The 21,450-nt window shown below is 38.6% G+C and overlaps 1 long non-coding RNA gene across 1 annotated transcript; it reads left to right on the forward strand.

The window, feature by feature from the left end:
* The first annotated feature begins 526 nt into the window (after window positions 1-526).
* On the forward strand, window positions 527-14,169 carry LOC120722326. The gene is made up of 3 exons (XR_005693404.1): window positions 527-537; window positions 8,103-8,107; window positions 13,829-14,169. It is a non-coding gene; the product is annotated as an uncharacterized LOC120722326 (long non-coding RNA).
* The last annotated feature ends 7,281 nt before the right edge of the window (window positions 14,170-21,450 follow it).

Here is a 21,450-nt window from a genome sequence, read left to right on the forward strand (position 1 = left end):
TCCAAAGCAAAAAGGTAAGACAGAAAGCAATGAAAGAAGTGAACAGACATTTTAAATCAAGAGACGGCTATTAGTAGTAGTAGTAGTAGTAGTAGTATTAAAAAGCTTAATATTAATTAATTAATTAATATAAATATTAAAAATATGTGCACAAAATTATTTTAATATTCACAAAACCGACCCGATGAAGTACTTTTAACACCCTAGACATGTTTTTGTCCTGTGGATGTTTGTGGATGTGTTTGTTTTTACTTGTGATAAATTATTAACTTTTCAGGGTTAGAATTAGGCAAGTATGAGTTGACATAAGAGTAAATTTCCACAACATTAAGTCAGCCTAATGTCCTCAGAAATAGTGGAAACAAAGCTTTGTTTTCTGTAGTTCAGGTCACTTATTAATGTTTATCAGCAGCATCCTCTGAACATAGATTTAAATACAAATACTTTGTCCACAATACCACAGGTGGATGGGTACACATTCAAAAACACAGAGGCAAAACATTAAAATTTCAGTGACTCAGGCACTAAATGTGATGTGTGGTCTTGTGTTGTTTATTATGTTTTCAACCGAAAAGTTTAAAAGAATTATTTTATCCCCGTCATCAAAACAAAAGGTTATCAAACATGTATTTTTTTCCCCCTTACCGCTGAATTTAGGCAATACATCATTACTCATGTAGCATTAAGCTAATGACTACTGTCTGTTGTCAGTTCACCAGGCAAAACATTTTTTTTTCTTTAGCCAAATGAAGCATTAATATTGAAGGATTAGGGTCTCTTTTCTGGTATGATATAGGGCAGAAACTGTCCTCATTATATGATTTAGTCCAGTCAAATGTATTCAAATGCCACCTTTATTACCCTGGAGGTGCTTTGCATAAATTGAATAAATCCAACGGATACTCTGCGAGAATCAAACATATCAAAGGTTTCCTGTCTTTGAAGTGGGGGTAGCTTCTAATTCCAAAACAGATTTTCATGATAAATAAATACATTATTTATGAAATATGGGGTAGTGGCGGTATAAGAAGACCAAGAAGAAGACCAAGAAGAACAGGGAAAAATAAAAACAACGATAAAAATGCATAAAACATTTTACTCTGCGGAAATGTCAAGAGACATTAAATGACATACAGAGTGGCGCGTGCAGACCAACTGGCTGCCTGATAAACAAACTGATTAGCATATGCACATTGGAGCATATGTTGTGCTCATTTGCTTACACAAAGTCTCAATCAGAATAAAACACTGCACTCGATGCATGTCATAAAAGTCTAGAAATATGTTGATGGGAATGATGAAGATGGAAACATTTCAATTATTTCATCTCTGACAATTACACCGACGATGTGACAACCTCGACAACCACCATGCAGCACGGTGCCTAATTGCCTACAGGAAATTTATGGAAAAGGGAAATAAATACAAATAAACTAAACTAACATGTTGACCAACTGTATCCGAATGTTGAAATGTTGTCATAACATTTGCACATAATTTTATAACTTGTAACATGAAATGGATTTTGTAAATGTGCAAAAAATAAATTTATTATTACACAGTTAGTCTGGAAAAAAACCACATGCATATAAGTTCCTTGTTATGTTATTCTCCACAATTGCTTATGGCCAGAAGACATGGTGCACCAAGTATATATGAAGATGAACCTCTTCAAAGTGTCAGGGTGGATGTCATCATACTATAGCAGCAGGTTTAGGGTTGAGGTAGGACTCGGGCGGGGCAACTAGCCAAATTACTAACCTGCCTGAAAAATGAATAAGCTTTTAACCTCATACAAACATGACAGAATCATAGGCATGTATGATTCTTTGAAGTGTGCTCTAAGATTCAGATAGGAAAGTGAAGATAAATTATTTGAATAATTACACTTTAGCATATCTAAAACAGACAGTCAGGATGGTCTTAGCACAAAAGATGGTCATTAATAGACTTCAAAATATACCTGAGTAGATGGTTTCTCCTCACTGATGTATAAAATAAATGAGGTTTTTTTGCATTGCACATAATGAGGTTGCTCTTTTTGTTTTTTTGTTTTGTTTTTTTACAGATATATTTTAAGTTTGACCAGTTACGTTAGCTCAGACAATTTGTTTTCTTATGTGCATAATTTTGAAATTTTAAAAACCATTTTATATTTGAATTTATGTATACAGAATATAGGCCTGTATACAGGCATCCCTAATGCATGATGCATTAGGGATTTAGTACAAAAGAAAAACATTCATTAAGGTGGACTTGTTTTAAAAAATTTCTTCAGTTGGTTGTTGTTTTTTTCCACAGGAAAATGTAAATTAGAAATATTACAAGAAAACTATATTGAACAAAGTGGGGTATTAATCAATTAAATCTTTGAATAAATAAGCACAAAGGGGAGACCATCGGGGGTAAATAATGGAGGTTCTGCACCTACGCAAACGTTCATTTAACCTGTGAACCACAAGGTTATTTCTGTTAGAAATGACATTAACACACACTTACACACACACATATATACACACCAGCCTGGAGGAGGGATGATTTATGTGGAAAGATCCATCTTCATCATCTTGCCTCTCACCTTGGTCTCCATCAGTGTTAATTAAAGGAAGGTCAGTGTCACCCTCCTTGCTCCCCCCAAACCAACCCTCTTTTACATAATAAATCACTCCAGACACACAAAGGGGGCTGTTGACACAAACAGAATGCTCATAGCTAACTAGCTAACTGCAGTTCGTTGGGTTGAGGAGTCAATTCAAAGTGTGCCATAAATAATACTGAATGTCACAGTGCTGTGTCTTTGTCTGGAAACAAAGCGTAGAAGACAAGGACAGGTTGTACTGGGACAAAATTAATTTGTGATGCACACAATATGTACAATATAAAACATACATATCCCAAAATGAAATACAAAGAAGCAACAATAAATTGCAAGTGATTTTTCAATTATTGCGCTATACAGCATAATACAACTGCTTTTAATGAAATTATTTTCATGTTAAACTCTTTAGTTTTTCAGATTTTTCCTACTGGTTAGCCAGAAGTCATATCTGGAAATCTGTTTAAGACTTTGTGGTAGGCTTTAACATTATGTCAACAAGTTTATGTAAAATCATCCATGACCGAAAACAATAAAACCCCAGAGTAGTTATTATGTGGGTTACTTGCTGCGTTTGCTTCCTTTCTTTATCCTCCCAGAAAAAGAATGTGCATGTGAGGATAACTTACAAGAAATAGCCATTGCAATGAATACACCACCCACCCTAAAACAGCACATCAGTTTGTGACAGAGCTTTGGTCAGCCTCACATTGTCTACACCATTACTTTCTTGAATCAATTTTCCTCCCCAAAAGAAACAAGAAACATATGCTTTGTATTGTGTACAATTTCCTAGGTTTTCTAGGTTACTGTCAGACTTGCATAATGAGGGCCATGGTGCTGCAGAGTTCCCCTCTTATCACAAACTAGCATGCATGGCCCTGCTGCTCTCTCCTCAGTCATCAAGCAATTGATGTAATTGAACCAGCCCTTTGCTGTCAAGCAAGCAGCGCAGCTCAATAGCATATGCTCCGAACACTCTGGACAATGAGAGCCACGCAGCCGGGCAGGAAGGCAGACTGGGTTGCTGCTGTTCTGTCAATAAATTTCAATTCCACTAATTGTCCAGAATTCATTAACAGAGCCTTTGAGACAAAATGGTTCTATGGAAAACAACACCGCAATACGAGAGAAAAAGACTGGTATTCTGTGCATTTATATTGTGAATTGCTGTTTTTGCATTCACTGGCTGGTGTCTGAGTAGATGAAGTAAACAATGAGAATATGATGGGTATACTTTACATATAAATACAACTGGCAAGTTAATTAGGGAGTGACAGTGGAAGAGAAATGGTGAAGAAAGAAATTAATGGATAATAGAGTAGTAAATTATTATTATTATCATTATTGTTCTGTTTTAGAGAAAAATAACAGGTTGGGAAGTTTCTGCTGTGTACACTATTTTAGCTCTGATTGTTTCATTATGTAACCGTGTTTCTATAAATATAAATCACATAATTGCCTTCAACAATATTTCCTACAATTTTTTTAAACCTGCTTCTGAGAAGTAGTGTATCTATGATAGTGTCCAGTGGATTTTACACACACTTTTGGCACTTTTTACATTTTGTCTTTCAGTGCTATTTTATTCCTTTGTTTTGAAGTATGAGTTCAGTATAATAATCTAAACTGTTATTTGACTACAGTATTGCTTCCTTTGGGTAAAAACTCTGTAGCTTGATTTGCATTTATACTAAACTGTGTTTGTTAGTCTTGCTAGGTTCCAACATTTCACTTATGGTTGCATACTGACTATACAAAAGTGGAGCGATGGGAGAACGCTCCCGACACCATCTGAAGTCACAATAACAACAACAATAACTTATTTCTCCTCTGTTTTCCCCTTCCTCTGAAATGGGCTGGCCTTGGTCTCTCAGAGTCCTTGTCGTCCTCCAACAAAGCCCTCAACGTCCCATGTACCTGCTTAAGTGACCAGCAAGAGTTCAAGGGTCACCAGGAGCTGCCACTTCCCCTGTCACAGGAAACAAGCAGCAGGAAGGAGAAAGGAGAAAGATTGGTGGGGAGGGAGGGAAAGGTGGAGAAGAAGGAGGGAGGTGGTATTAAAAACAGAACAATGACAAGGAGGTGCCTGGAATTAGTGGTCTTTTTCTGTCTCTTACACACTTACACATGCACATACACACACATACACACTCGGTGTAGGGCAGAGGTTTAAGGTGGATAATAGCAGTGACAGGGAAATGGCTTAAAAGCCGTTCATTAAATTATGTAGGTTTGAAATTAAAGGGCCTTAGAAAAATTACAGTTTTTAGAGATATTGTACCAGTATAATGTGTAGTCAGATTTCCACAAAATGCAATATTATGAGCAACTGCCTCTCATGGAAATGCACACACACACTTCTTCACACACATATAAGGTCCCAGTGAGAGCAGGGTTATGGTCGAGTAAGCATGGAGCCTTTGCTGCTGTTGAGCCCTGCACTGCGCTGCTACTCAGGAGGGATCGCTAGATCACATTATCAATCATATAGTGCTGTACAATCAAACAAGCAGTATATTGTGTGTGTATGTGTTTCTGTGTATTACAGTCACTCTTCCTCATTCTTTGGCTTGCAATGTGTGTTTATTTTCATGTGTTTCAGGATTTCTTCCAGTAAACCCCCAAATACTCCACATGCGCTTCAAGACGCTACCCGATAAATCATTTGCAGGGTACGCATTATGTGCTATTGTTATGTACATTTAATTTTAATGGCGAGAATGTAACTGCAGTAAAAACTGTATTTAATATAAGACAGCACATAAACCATCTTCCAGTTTTTCAAACACGTGTGCACTGTGGTGCAGCAGCGGGGCAGTTACCATGTAAAAAACTTTAAACTCGGTGCAATGGCTTTTTCCGCAGAACCACTGATTCTTTTAGTGGGTACCAAAACACCACTTAGAGTGGCAACACTGTCATCTCTTTATTCACAAAAGAGCATAAGCGCGGTTCCATGAAATGAAAATAACTATTATCAAGACGCTTCCGCATGTGCAGGTTGCCACAGCAAAAAATGGTCCTTTGTGAGAGCAGGAGCTGACACACACATACTGTATATGAGTGCAGTTATAAAAGTTCTTCAAAATGCTATATACCTAGTTATTTTGAAGGCCGTCCTGTCATTATGTTTGATGTTGGTGCACGCTCCTCTTTTACCCGTCAAGCCTATTTGCCTTTGTTTCACGCAGAGCAAGCAAGCGAGTGCCTAGGCCAAGGAGGCACGGATATAAAGAGAAAGATAGAGTTTGAATGTGCGGCCTCACAGAGTCAGAAGGTTTTCCTTAATTGAGGGTAATTTAAAATAAAGAACATCTTGTAATGATAAAATGTACCCACTCTCCACATGTGCGCACAATATCCCAATAAATTACATCCTTGGAAATCCCTTTGAGGAAACCGTACACACAATGTTAAATATAACAGGCAATCAAGCCAAGAATAATATTTGTTTTTAGGACAGCCTGCAGTTGGAGTTGCACATATACAAAAGATATTTTTAATGTTTTAATACCATATAAAAAATGATATATTTCTAATGAATATAAAATTTGATATTTAATTTGTAATAATTACAAAAATATTAAAGAAATATTCTCAAGATTTGAAGTAAATTCACTTTATCTAAGTATGTAATAAGTATGTAAGACATTACTAAAAGAAATGGAAATTAGTGTTAGCTAAATGTTTTTTGATAGAAATCCATACATTCTTCTACATTTTTCTACACTCTACTTTCCCTGATTATATTTTGTTATATCATTTAATTAATTTGATACTACTCCTTTAATATGACATCAAAATAAAATAAATACTGTAAATTGTAAATTAACTGTAAACAATTCCACATCAAGTGTGCCTATCAACCATACATTGTGTGCATATATGGCTGGTGATTTACACTACTGAAAGCATTTAAATAAGGGTTTGCTTTTATCCCCTGCAGAAAAACAAACAGAGTAACTAATTGATTAGTTCATACAAACAATAACACAAACCTGCTGTTCAGACACTGTGGTACAGAAAAAGTACATCAGCCTCTAAATTCCAATTTAGAGGCTGTTACCGTCCCTTTTTCTTTAACAAACCTCCTTTTAATACTATAGATTCTACAGAAGAAGGTAAGGCAAAACTTTTACATCGTTCTCTTTGTTAAACCTGCCCAAAACATGCGCCAGGCACGTGTGTTTACCCAAAACCTTGAGACTGCACTGCCCTCAAATGGCACAATGAGGTCAATGCACACGACTCCTTCATCCCACTTCTCTCTCGCTCTCGCTCTCTTCTTATAACTGCTGCAGGACAAAGGAGCATTAATTAAGAAGCAACCATGAGCAGCCAAGGAGTCTAATGCACACAGATGAAACACACTTGTACGCACACATCCATGCACACACACATGCAAACACACTGCAGTGACTCACAGCTATTCTTCCCTATTCTCCACAGCTTCTGATAACTGTGAAATTCACTCCCTGCGCACAAAGACCGGGGAGGAAAATAATTTCAGTAATCGAGCTAATGGGTTTAAGTGAGACTGAAGAGCAGCCAAGAGCAGCTAAAGAGGAGAAGAAGGAGGGGAAGAGTCAGGGGCACGAAAAAGGCATGGTTGTGTGCACAGGCTTGAAGAAAAGAAGACAGTGAGTGGAAGAAAGCAAAAGAAATGCAGAGTGTCTTTTGCATTGTTCATGATTAGATTGCTGAAGAAGAGAAGGGGATGCTCATTTTCTCCTCACTGCCATGATACAGTAGCTGATAAGAGTCACTCTGTGTGCACAATGGGAGGATTTGAAATGGTGGTTAATTTAATTGATAAAGCCAAACAATGGCATAATGCTTGCAGACCGATTACTTTTCTGTTTGTGTAATCACCACAAAGGAAGTTAAACAAAAGAAAAGCGAGGCATCCCAGGCAATCTCTGACCATTGTGAATTCACGAATAAATACGCACACATAAACACAAATCTGCACGTAGAACAAATGGACACTTAGTACAGCAGGAGAAATGCCGGTCTCTCCTATTCACACAGCACTGTTATTTACACCAGAGCATATGAAGTGTTTTATGACTTTTCATACAGTCAATATTGAAATGATACGTATTTTATGGAAATAAAAGGAAAAGCTGATTTCTAAAGTTGAAAATAAGAAACTTTTACTTGACAAACATATAACAGACTTGTGTGGCTTTACTGACATAAGTATCCAGGGATAAATTAGGCAAGTTATCTTGTATGTATTTGTTATTAATGACTAACAAATTATGTTAATGATTTGAATACGTAGCAATGCTTTATTGTCAAAAGGTTACGTTTTCATGGTAAAGACAAGTTTAAAAACAATCATTAGGGTAATGCAAAGCCAGTGGTCCTACTTTATTATTTGACAGTTTCCTCTTCTTTTTCATTGTAATGCAATATTATCTGAAAGCCAGCATAATCCCCAAATGAGTTGTAGGCACTGACGGTAACTATTTGGAGATATTGACTCAGGATCTTTTAGTTTACGTTGTGTCACAAGGAAGAAAAACCATGTGCTCCTCTGGCCTCCCAGCTTCTAGCCTCACTTAACTGTGCACTTCATTCTCTTTATTAAAAAAAAGCATCACTAACAGTCAGTATACGTGTATTCATCTTTCATCGTTCATGCTTTATACAGTGACTGGAAAGAATTATGACTTTACGATATCGTCCCTATTATATAGATAACTCATCAAAAACAGAGGGGCACATTACTCCACAGAGTTTTTCTTTGCTCTTTGCGATGCACTGTCTCTCCCAAGCAATGTAACTTTTGACACATTTAAGGTGAACGGGAAAGTAGCTGCTAAAGTAAAACAAATCCACTTGTGATGATGGATGTTACAATTAAGCTAACTGCTGTGCAAAATAGCTATATCATCTCTGTTACTGGCTTAAACTGCTCTTAATGTAATTGCTTTTGATGCCATGTTTTCATTACACAAAGAGCCTGTGTAGAAAGGAGTTAGCCGATAGCTGCTGACTGCTAGATCAAGAATTAACTGTCATGTCCTCAGCAGAGGCTGAGAGAGGGCTAGATGAACCCCTTCTCCTCCCTGTTCTTCCCCTCTCCTTTCCATCCTACCAGCCAACCATCCCAGTATTAAGTGAGGCGAGCGACAGAGATATGAATGTGATATTCCCTCTGGTATTTTTAACCGCCGTATTGAATTCGTATAAAACACTTAAGGCTCCTCAGCTTCTGCCTGATGGGAGCCTCTCATAGGGCTATCTTCGAGTCTCTAGAGAGAGCTTCTCTCCTGCCACGAAAAATTCCAGTTTTCTCTCTTGCACATCTATCCCTCCGTAACGCCATCCTAGCCCTCCGTCCTTTGCACTTTGATGCATGTGGGGATTTCACGAGGAGCCTCCCCACCCGCCCTCACTCATAAAAACCTAATGAAGTTAGAAGGAAAAGTGCATAAAAATCTCATTAGGAGTTCACCTCTTGATATTGGATACAAATCAAACTTAGAAGCCCTCTTGAGGATTGGCATGATAAGTAGTGATAAGTGCTGTGTCTTTGGGGGAAATAAAGTCTTGCCATTCCATGACCTATGCAAACAGGATGTTTGGTTAAAAGGCAGCGAGTCTTTGCAGTGCATTTAAGTAGCATAAGTGAAGACATATTGCACAGATAATTAAGACTATATACAATGAGGCAGGCTTGCATCAGTTAAAACAAATACGTTTTTTTTTATCTGAAGTTAAGTGTACAAAAATGTTAATAATTTGACTTGAACAATCTTCATATTTACAATACCAATCGCGTGGTCAACCATCGTCTCTGAAACGAACCATTAAAAAAGAGACCATTAATGACACACTCAAAAGGAGGAAGTACACAGCATATTAGGCTATGTAATGAATAAAACAGCACCCTGAGAGACGCCTACACTGATCGAACATAACCTTATAAATTATACTGTGATGGGTTTTCATATTTATTTCTAGGCCTCGGCTATTTCTCATGCTTGAGTGAGCCTTATCACTTAACGATCAATTATTAACATGTGTCAGAATAAGGAGTGCTATTACAGGGATTGAGACGCATGTTGTACTGTACACCGGCCAGAACTGACAACACTTCTTGTCCTCTCACTCCCCTGTCTATTTGGGAAGCTTGATTTTAAGGTGAAAGTGAAATTTCTGGCTCTTAATTTGTGAATAATGCATCAACCGGAATATGCATTATACCCAAAATGTAAGAATAAGTGCAAGAGTACATTAGAAAGGTTTCTTACTCTACATGCTTGCTTTTTGCTATCATTTGCTGGAATATAACTAGATTTGATCGATATAGACAGTAATTATTCTGTTCTTCAACTGAGAAAAGTTGAAAGTTCCCTGTCTGTCAGGATGATTAAACACAGCATATGATGTAAACAGTATTTTAAAGGGTAAACAAGATAACCCATTCAAGGTTTAGCAATGTGCAGAATATAGTTGTTTTTTTATTGCATTAATTCTAAGCTCATGTAAAAAAGTATCCGACTGCTTTTCTTGATTAAGGTTAAAACAGCATGCAACCCCACCCCACCACCACTAATATTAATAAGGCATTCAAGTCAGTCAAAAATATCATCATCACATCCACTTGTCCATCAAGCAGTAATACAGATGTAAGCAATGGTAAACCTGATGGCCGTAAAACAAAGACCACATTCATTATGCAGACAGATCATCACTCCATATTCTGTTCATTTGCATATATCACAATCTCATCTATTTGTATGATAATATGATGGTTAATGAAAAGTATGCGTGTTTTGATTGGAACTGCAAAATGAACATGCAATATTGAGAAAAATGTGGGTGTCTTAATGCAGGTTTTGAATATGCAATGTGTGTCTGACCTCACAGGGTACAGAAAAGGAGGCATGTAAGATTTATGAGTCGTCTGCAGCCCCTGATTGACTAAAACACAAGGGATCATTTAGATAGTGTATCTCTGCTCCTAACAACTGCTTAGGGTCAAAAAGTAAAAGAAGTCTGCTTTGACTAATACACCAATAGCAATCCAATATTTAAATAGAAATTTAACCGCTAAACATACAGTATAGAACAATACAGACACACACACACATATATATATAGTTATTTTCCCTGTTTCCATATGTGATGAAATTGTTTACTTTTGGTTGGTTTGTGCATGATCTGATGTCATATTTTCTACGTGTGACCTGAATCTCAAGAAGGGGGAGGAAGCGGGAGGAACTTTACCTTACCCTTTTTTGCAATGGCAATCTGGGTATGGGAGATAACAGAGTGAAAAATGTTGGAAGCAATCCACTCTGCCTTGGAGTAAGACCTTTACGATTTCACCACTTCATTAGGAAGTGGCTAATCTCTCCACTCGAGAAGCCTGATAAGGACTCTGCGCTAATGCAGGGGGAGTCAAAGTTCAAACAGCCTTCGATGTTTTGATGCTTAACTTACTAAAGTTCCTGTATGTTCATTAGACAGCTTTATCTGGAAACTCTTCTTACATTCCCCAATATCCATCAAGATTGGAAGAGGTGGTGGTGGTGATGGTGGATGGGGAGGGGACAAGGTGGAGAGCGGCACAGTCTGCAGTTGTGTGGAGATAAGAGATAGCAGGGATAGGCTCTTGTAGAAGGAAAGATGGAGGGATGAAGTGGAGAGAGAAAGGGAGACGGCTGGTCAGGCCATCTTCTCTTCTCCTCTAGAGCACTCTATATCTCGATTAAGCCCTAAGCCCTGACTGGAGTGTAAGTGTAAAGCCAATAGAGAGTGCGTGTTTGCCCTCATCTATGTGTGGTTGTGTGTATACTTGCACATTTTTTGTGTTCTTGTGTCCTGGCCACATTTTCACCCATCTGTATAGATATAGTGTGTGTGTGTGTGTGTGTGTGTGTGTGTGTGTGTGTGTGTGTGTGTGTGTGTGTGTGTACATGTTTAGACATCTTTGTGAGGACAGACAGTCACTTATGGGGACAAAATTCCCGTCCCCACGAGTTTGAAGGCATTTTTGAGGCTCAAAATGTGGTTTTAGTGTCAGGATTACAATTCATTTTTGATGGTTAGGGTTAGGGTAAACGGCTAGGGAGAGCATAATGTCAATTAGAGGTCCTCACTAAGATATGAAAATGTGTGTGTGTGTGTGTGTGTGTGTGTGTGTGTGTGTGTGTGTGTGTGTGTGTGTGTGTGTGTGTGTGTGTGCATGTGCATGTCTGTGTGTTTTTCAGGCCTTGATGTCCTTATGCAGTCACATCTCCATCCATGCGACAACAGCCCAGGCCCCACCACTCATCAATTTTGCATTGCCATTTAAAAAAGCCTATCACAAACTCCCCATCAGTTTCACATCGGCCCCTGGTGCACATGAAAAGGCCTATTTATACTGATCCCCTCTCCCTGAAATTGTTTTTCAAAGGGAAGATATTATTTTGTGCCCTTCTAGTATCAAAGGCTCGTCAGACCTCCAGAGAGTCAACCAATATGAAAGTAACAGGAGCAAGAGGACACATCGAAGAGAGCAAACACACACACACACACACGCATGCCCACACACACACTCACATTTAGCCTGAACTACTTTGGGATGTTTGGATGCTCTTATTTTTGTTTACTGAATCTCAATTCTGTCACTTTGTGTCAGGCGACATGTTCGGTGCCTTTTAATTGGGTCTGACATGTTTCTCATCTTAGACTAACTTTACCAGTGTACAAACATGGTGTTCATCCTTCACAGAGGAAGTTGTGAAAAATATAGAGTACAAACTCCAGAGACTGACAAAATCAAAGGTTACAAAATGTTCAGACATAGTAAAGTGGTATCATGTGTTTGAGTGCACTTGATATATGGTTGTTGTAGTAGAAGCTAACTCCTGAGGACAGGTGCATTTCATCAGAGTCATGGTACTAAGTCCTTTCGAAATGTCTCACATAGTGGATCCCATCCTTGACAGGTAACAGTAGGCATAGTAGATTGGATATGCAGTCTTTTGAATAGCAAATGTAGTAATCATTAGACACTGTAACATTACAGTGTCTATGGAGTGGGTACATTTTATCATTACTAACATTAACTAGGAGTCCCACAAGGATCGATTCTTGGTACTGTAACCTTTAACCCATGCGTGTTTAATTGTATTCTCCAAGTGTAGGAAGCTTTTTGGTTATACAGCTGATACCTAATTAGCCTTCCTAAATTACTATGATTTCATATCATTTCTATGCTTTCAGAATGTAAGCAACAGAGTGCCACAAAACATCCTTAATCAAAAAATAGATAACAAATAATTACTTCTGTCACTGAAGGAAAACAAACAGTGTTTTCCTTTAGTGCTTCCTCCTTATGTCTAGAACCTTAGCATACTCACTGATGATGATTTAAATTTTGGTGGCTACATCAAAGCAGTAACAGAAACAGAGCTAAAATGACTGTATCGGGGAAAAAATTGGCAAATAAAATCAAAATGCTCCTCTTGAAAAAAAAACAACACTGAAAATATTACGTCAGTTCTTCAGAAATTCATTCATATTTTCCAAGTTACAAGCCCTCAAACTAAAAAAACAAACAAAACAAACACTCAGGCTCTTAAAACTTAAAAGAGAAAGAGAGAGAGAAACTACAATCAACAGTACAAAAACAGTAAGTTTAAGTAAATAAGTGTAACAAATATGTAAGTCAAAATCATGTTTTTGATCAGCTTGATTATTTTTATAACCAACTTTGTGGATCACTTTCATTTTCACAATAGCAAGACTGCACCAAGTTCAGCACAGTTTTACCTGAATGTTTTCAAAAAAGTTGATTTTGCAAATCTTTTAACACTTTTAAACCAGGAGGGAGAGGTGACTCATCAAATGTAGCATATAAAAAGTCTTATTTCTTAGCAGGTTTATAGCTTCAGAGCTTGCAATTCTGATTTGGAGAAATAACAGTGGTGATCACATGTTCCACGTAAATAATTTAGACTTATCAAATTGATCAGAGAACTTTAAATACTAAATAGAAGAAGTTTATCAAAATCCTTGCAATTTGAGCACACAAAAGGGCCTGGATCAAAGAGGGTCTCAGCATTAATGAATCTTCTTTTAACAGTTTGTTGCCTCATTGTCTGTTTATCTAATGGCAATTTTCATTTGACATGAAATGGTACCTCCTTTTTGCTCATTTTACTACACCTCAGAGAGAAATGTGCAATTGTTGTGACACTTGTGTTCAGTGTGGTCTGCTAGATCTGTCACGGTCCGCTATGGCAGACCGTGTGGAGAGTGTGTGGAGGACTCAGGTGCAGACACAAGTGAGGATACGGGAGTGAACTTAAACAAAAGCGAGCCTTTTATTGTGGCTGATGATCATAAAAGAAACAAACAAGAATGAGGGCAGCACAAGAGCAGTAACTAAACAGAAACCTAAACTGGGAACAAACTATGGTAAGGCTATGGCTGGGAATACAAAAGACTGGGCATGGAAACACGGAGGGTGGGAACACAGACGACGCGACACAGACTACATGAAACACAGAGACTAAATACACATGAGGGATGATCAGGGGAAGTGGCCACACATGGGAGCACAGCTGACACACATGAACCTAACGACAGGACAGGTGAAACTAAATACACTGACATTGAATACAGACTTTCAAAGTAAAACAGGAAACATGGAGACTAGACATGAACCAAACATAACCACACAGACATGACGCATGACCCAGGGAGACTTAGTACAGGGGGAGATGACATAAACAACTAAGAAACAGGACTACACAGTAATCTAGAAATTAACTAGGTGAACTAAGCTAAGGCACAAATAAATACAAAAGATACATAAACTCAAACACTGGGTCGCTCGACCCAGGACCATGACAAGATCATACTGAGATACTCAGATCATTACATATATAACCTAATCTGCATCAACTACACATAACAGGTAGTTACAGTATGTCATAAGTTACTTATATCAATATCAACTTAAGTGAATAAAATATCACTGTATTTGTAATAGCATTGTTTTCATCGCTGCACATTTACCTTGCTGGCCTGCATTAAAATATGAAGCCGGTACTAGCACCTGACAGGCTACTGCTACTATTTCTGTGGCTGTTCCATCTAAGTACAGATGGTGGTTTTGTTGGCCTTTATTACTTCACAGACACCCAGGCATCACATATAATAATAAAGAGAAGAAGTGAATATGTCCAAGATGTTTTATTCTGACATTTTCCTCTACCTACACAGACTATACCTCAGTGTATCTGTGAGTAGATAACAAATGAGGGTGCCAACTGGGCCGCAAAATGCCGCAGAGATAATCTGCTATCAGTGAGCCTCACTGATCCCAGGGAAAAGAAATAGGGCTTAGAGGGCGAAGTGTCAACACCTTAGATGTCTGTACATACTTAGCCCTGGAATCAAAGCTATGGTGGCAGGGGCTGCTCACTACTTAGCCTCATATCTCTGCAATAGTGACATCTCTGCACTACAAACCAAAGTGTCTTTTGACTTTCCGCCCTGCCAAGGCAGTGAATATGATTTATGATTCAGAGGTGTTTTTAAGACAGACTGTATTCCCTTCAGTTCCCCACAAAAATCTGTTCCTTGTTTATGATTTGTTTTTTATTAATGCTTAGTGACTGTGACCACGCTGACACTGTTGTACAGATGGACATTTTGCACTTAAATTTCGCTTGTAAAAACATAAATACATTCCATAACTGCTTTTTAATTATGCAGTGTTTGCTGAAGTGCCTCAAAACACCCAGAAAAAATAAATTAAAGCAAAATAGTTTGACCATTTAACGCAAACATCTTCTGTTATGAAGTCTAGAGAGGTTCAAATTTTCTGCAGATCACATAGCTTTACATTTTATCTGAACATTTTTGGTAATCTGCCCAGAACATAGCATGCCTCTCAAGCTATTACAGCTAGGATAAGCGCTGAATTTTGAAGCCTCAAACTTGGAATTGGAGGGTAGAAGTGACCATACTTTTACAATATACCTTTTATCTGTGACTAAGATCATTAGTGTTGAGTAACATTCAAGTAAAATACCAGAATTTCATTCAACAAAAACTTGAGTACAAATGTTTTGGGCTGCATCGCACATCACTTCAGATCCAAAGGAGTGAGTTCCTACTTCCTCTCAACCATAGACACATTCTCACTATATAGTTACATAGAATACAGAAATAAAGACACTCAAGCCTTCACTTATACAATACATATGCCAAAAAGTTTTTGGTTTATGATTGTAATACACGTAATAACTCATGTACATTTTCCTACTCGCAGACAGCATAAATAAACTGCCACCTCTACACACATCCACCAATTCCAAATCACACCACAGCAGCTTGATCTTTAAAAGTCCTCTTAATCAAAGTGCAGTTGTGAGGCTAATCAAAGGGCTCTAAATAACTCCATCTCCCAACACAGGCCATAGGAGGATTAAAAAATCCACTAGCCAGAACTGGGTTTCTTCGATCTGGGGGCCGCTAACGCCTAATGAGAACTCCCCAAAGCCCCAGATCACAGCTGAGCTGCTGGGCACTGCAAGTTAGGCCTCTCTTTAAATCCTAAAGAGATCCTATCAGGACAAGATGAAAATAGATACTGCCCTCTCTGGGTGTCAGATGATTAAAAGAATGGCAAAGGATTATAGAGTCCAGTTTGGATGTTAGTTCTGTGAGTGTAAAAAGGAAACTCAGAGTGTTCCTGTACTCGTGTGTGTCTTTTGCATGGCATTAAGGACCTAACAGAGAACAGTAGCGCAAGACCAAAGATGAATGTAAAGGCATCGCTTCATTGTGCAGACTTAGAAGACCTACAGTTTCTTTACTTGGATCTTAAAGGGATTAGAGAACTGTTTGTTTTGACTCATTAAACGCCTGGGCATTCTGTCCTTGTATGAGGCTTGTTAACAGCTCAAGTATTCTCATCTTTATAGCACTGCTATCTTTACATGATAACAGTTTGCCCTACACATCTGATAACTGGGTTATCATACTGGTTTGCAATGGACTTTGTTATGATTTGTGGATGATGCTTGATTTTGTTAAATGTGTGCTTAAAAATGTTTAAAAATTGAAAAGTAAGCCAACAGTGGTGGCGATGCCTTTTTCACAAAAATGGTAAAATAATAAAACAGATTCAGATGACCTCTGTTTTCTATTCGTCAGATATAGATGAATCTAAATGATGAACCTCATTCACATTTATTTGCTTATTGATAAATACTGTCAACATCGTATATGTACTTGCATTGTAAATAAATGTTTCAGATCCTTAAAGAAAGATCTTACCTACATGTATCCATGCATACCCATGCATGCCCACATTTTGCATTACTAGAAAACACAATTAGTCAGCCTTTTCCTTCTCTGTACAGTGAAACACATACCAGCAATCCATCCACCTGTCTGTCTTTTTAGAGTAGAGGATCTTTATGCTCTAACTAGACAAACACAGATCTGACAAGGTTGTGTGCACCTGTCATGTCCCTCTCTCTTATAACTTTAACATGTTCATGTCTGGGCATGGCAGGTCATTATAATAAATGAGGTGGGCTCAGTGGACAGCCTTGGCTCGTTCCTTTTCCCTAATGGGAGTGGAGAAATCTGCAAACCAGTACTTTACATTGACTGATGCTGAAATCTCAAAGAAACTCGTTAAAGTGGACAATTACGGGGAGGGGAGGGCGGGGGGGGTAGGGGTATGTCTCCCTGCCCAATCACATGAAATGTCCCTTGTTATTTTAATAATTCAGACAGCAGCTAATTTCTACAGCCCAACTGTGTCAAGGTAATGTGCAGCTCACATGTCCTAGATGTGTCACTTTGAACTTGGTCAATGCAGCTTCTTAAGTACGCCAGACAGGTTCCTAGTAGGGGGAATGGCGTGTGTTTTCAATTAAAGCAAGTATGGGGGACAACATTTAGAGAGAAGCAATGTGAGGGGAAGATCTCAAACCTTTTTTATGGTGTGGTATAACATCTGTGATGGTGCTTTTCTGTCTGCATTGTATATGCAAAGAGGTTTGTATCGCTTTCTCGATTTGACAGCAACCGTATTCTGTGCTCAGCACTGCGGCTGCCATTCACTGACAGTATGTTGAATTGAACACAGAGAAGGCATAACTTGTATGAAAATTTCTCCCCCCTTCTGGGGCACATTCTGCCCTCAGTGCTTACACAGCTCAACAACAGACCTACACACATACCTTGATGCTCAAGTCTAAGGCTGTTAGACCCTCCACTCACATCTGAAGTGGCTTAGCACAAGTGCAAATCTCTCCAAACCAGACCCCGAGGACTCTATTTCATACTCCTAGCCCTTTTCTGCCTCTTCCTCTCCAATATGCCTGACCTAGACGTCTGCGCTCCTTTCATCCACATTCCCATGGAAACTCATTTAGCCTAGCTAGAGGGAGAAGGCAGCCCAGGGTTCAATTGGCTGGATTTACACTTGAGATATTATTCATTACATTAGCTGCCATGCTGATCTCTTGCTCGGTTGTTCTCTCTCTGCCTCTCTCTCACTTTCTATCTCTCTCTCATTGTCTGGTGCCAGGCTCCTCAATATATTCCCTGTCTTAAAATTCATGGACTTCTCCTCAATACATACCTGTATTCAGTTTTCTTCTATTGTTACCCACCCTGTCTCATTGCCACATGGAAATTGCATTCTTGAATGTCAAGAGCAATATTTTCAAGGACAAATTAAAGCGATGGCACCAAACTGCTGCATAACAAAGTAAACTCGTCTTAGATTTATCAGAAACGATGCCAGCGATTGTAACAATATGCAAATGCAGAGATAGCGCCTCCTGTTTTAAAAAAAAAGAAAAGAAAAAAACAAATAAATAATCAAATAAGAATAACTGAATTGTCTATGCTTGTTAAAACAATTCAACATGGTGTCTAGACAATGTAACAGTAAGAGATTTTTTTTATCATCAAAAGCCAGTGTGTGGCTATCAGTACCGAGGGATGTAATGGCTAATTGTCCTTGCTGCTGGAGATTTTATGGTCCTTAAGCTTATTATATAATTGCTTGCCAGAGCCTCTTTCCTGCAGTGAACGGAACGATAATGAGTGTGCATGTGTGTTTGCATATCAAAGGTATGTATGAGTCTTCTAATTCACATTTGTACTTAATCCTTATCTACCATCCTTTCCTCTGTCTCTGTTAGCAGTATATTTAATTATATTCTGAGTCTGTTGTTTGTCACCTGTAAGGATGTGGTGTTGTAGCAAATTAATACACATTTTAAAGCTGGAAGCAAGCCCATTATTTCAAAATAAACATTAATATCTTGAGTTGCAAACAGCATTACTACGAGTGACAAATAATCAGGCTCTGGCTCTTTGAGTTGCAGCTGGCTTCATGTATCTTGGACTGTGCATTTTTCTACCTGTCTGTCTTTGTTTGTAGATTGTGAATGTGGCTGTACGTGGCAATAAAGAGCATTTGATGCCTAAAAATGAACTGGTCTTTTGTACACGTAGGGCACATTTCACTGCATCCTGGGCACAGTAAACATGGTGTTTCCTCAGCTTCATCACTCCTGGCAAAGTAACCCACCAAGTACAATATGTGCAAGCGACACCTACAAGAACACTTTTCTACCTCGTCTTTCTTTTCGGCTTGTGAAAGTCGTAGCGTGCTCACTCAGGTCCTCTTGCAGGACTCTTTTAGGACAAAAACACTTTTACTTGTGTGCTTGAGGATTGGAGAAAGTTCCTTATTATGGAAAGCTTTGTGTCTATTATGTGTACTTTTGTTTACTTGTGCAAATAATTATGTGTATCATTTGTTTGTTATTTTATTCTTTTTGTTAAGTTTTACACTTATTTTTATTGTGTGTGTTGTCTTTTGTTATGATCATCTATAATTTTTTTAAAGTGATGTAATACACAATTATTTGATTTCACTCATTATCTGATTATTTTCTACTTTAATCTATATTTTCGATGTCTGTGTGTAAAACTACACCTTACGTGCGTATACTTCTCTGTGGGTATGTCAGTGTACTGTATCCATATTTTTGTTTTATCTGAGGTTAATGTGTTGAAAACCCTACTTCGAAACCGACTCTCAAGCATTCAGGTGAACCTGCTTTTGCTAGTTTTATGTGTTTTATATGGGCTTGTGTGTGAGAGTGCACATTCATACACCGTGTACGCACACACACACACACGCTCTGTGAAAGAGAGGGGGGTGTATCCATCTTTTCCCAGTCCATCTTTTGGAGATAATGACGACCATTTCTTCTTCTTCAGTGACTGATGACAGGCAGAACTAACCACTAATGGCGTGCCAGTGGTGGAGCGCGCCACTTATGTTATTTTTCCTGACAAGGCTCAGGGGAAGACTTCATTTTTTTGACACTTGACCATGCAAATTCACTCCTGCTACATTATTCCACATTTACATCCATCTCTCACCCCCCACCTCCTCATCTGTCTACATCCAACCAACCCCACCCATCGCTTTCCTACAGAATTGGCTAGTGGTTGCAGACAGCAAAAGCAAATAAAGTGCCGTGAATAAAATGACTTAAAAAGCTACACAAATGGAATTTTGAATAAAAATGCCAGACTCTCTTCTATTCTGGATATTTTGACTATAGATGTTTTACAAAGCAAATGAAGTGGTCAAATGAGGAAACTGGTAAAGAAATGTGGTAAATATGAGCTGTGCTAAGTGCGGTGAATATGAATACAGGAGCCAACAAATATTTCATTGATATGGGAAATTCTTTGTGTACTTCTTTATTTTGTGAGGGGGGGTCTTAAAGTTATTACAAAGCCCATGTTGTAAAAAAGGATTTTACAATCTAGATCTCAGACGCTTAAAGATTTCAGAAAGGGCTTAATGATGAAGACACCTCGCTTGAAGGAACTTGTCATTGGGCAATTAGATCCAAAAGATTACATGTAAGTAAAAATAATCATACATGTACGTACATATTGACAGGCAGAAGCAGAGAAAACTTATAGAGAATTCTTTTCTTAATTATTTTTTCTTCCCATTTTTCTTTTCTAAAAGTGACTTAAAACCAGTTAAGGTTATTATTAAGATTATTATTTGTTTGTTCACAAACATGAGCTCCGTCCAGACATTCATGAGTAAGCTGCTCCTTGGTTTTAATGATATTAGGCTCCCTGATGAAAACAACAACTTCAGTTCCTTTCAGTTGATTACAAGAGTTATTTTTTCTCAAAGGCGGTATTAGTTTGTGTGTATGTGTTTGTGTGTGTACAACCATTTCCATATAGGTCCGTTATACGGTATACAGTGAGACATTTTGTGTTTCTTTGTGCTGCCCAAGCTGAAATGTGAGTCTGTGCGTGTGGGTGTGTGTGGGTGCGAGAGAGAGAAAGAGTGTGAGGGATGCAGGGGGTTGATGGTGGGTCAGCACACCTGCTGCGGCTACAAGCACTCTGGGACAGCTAATGTTCTCTGAGCTGACAGGAATCTCCCCCACCACTCCGATGCCCAGCCCTCCTCCTCTCTCCTTCCCCTTTAGCTTAGGCTTAGAGAGATTGCCCTTGTAAAAGAGGCTAATAATGTGCCACAGAAGGCTTTTTAATGGGAGGACTTTGATAGGTTTTCCAGGACACAGGAAAAAGCCACACCAAGGAAGACGTATGCATGGCATGTGCGCGACGGCAAGAATGGACACACACATCGACGCACACGTGCATGCCTGTGAACTCGCAAACTTAAACAAATGTGTATGTGCACACACATCAATGCGCACACCCACACGCTATCTACCTGTCGGCTTGTTCTACCACATTATTATGGCTGGCAGGGGGTCTCTGGCCCTCTGCTGTTCTCCAAAGGC

This window comes from Simochromis diagramma, unplaced genomic scaffold (genome assembly GCF_900408965.1).
Source record: "Simochromis diagramma unplaced genomic scaffold, fSimDia1.1 OVJJ01000618.1, whole genome shotgun sequence".
Classification (NCBI taxonomy): Eukaryota; Metazoa; Chordata; class Actinopteri; order Cichliformes; family Cichlidae; genus Simochromis; species Simochromis diagramma.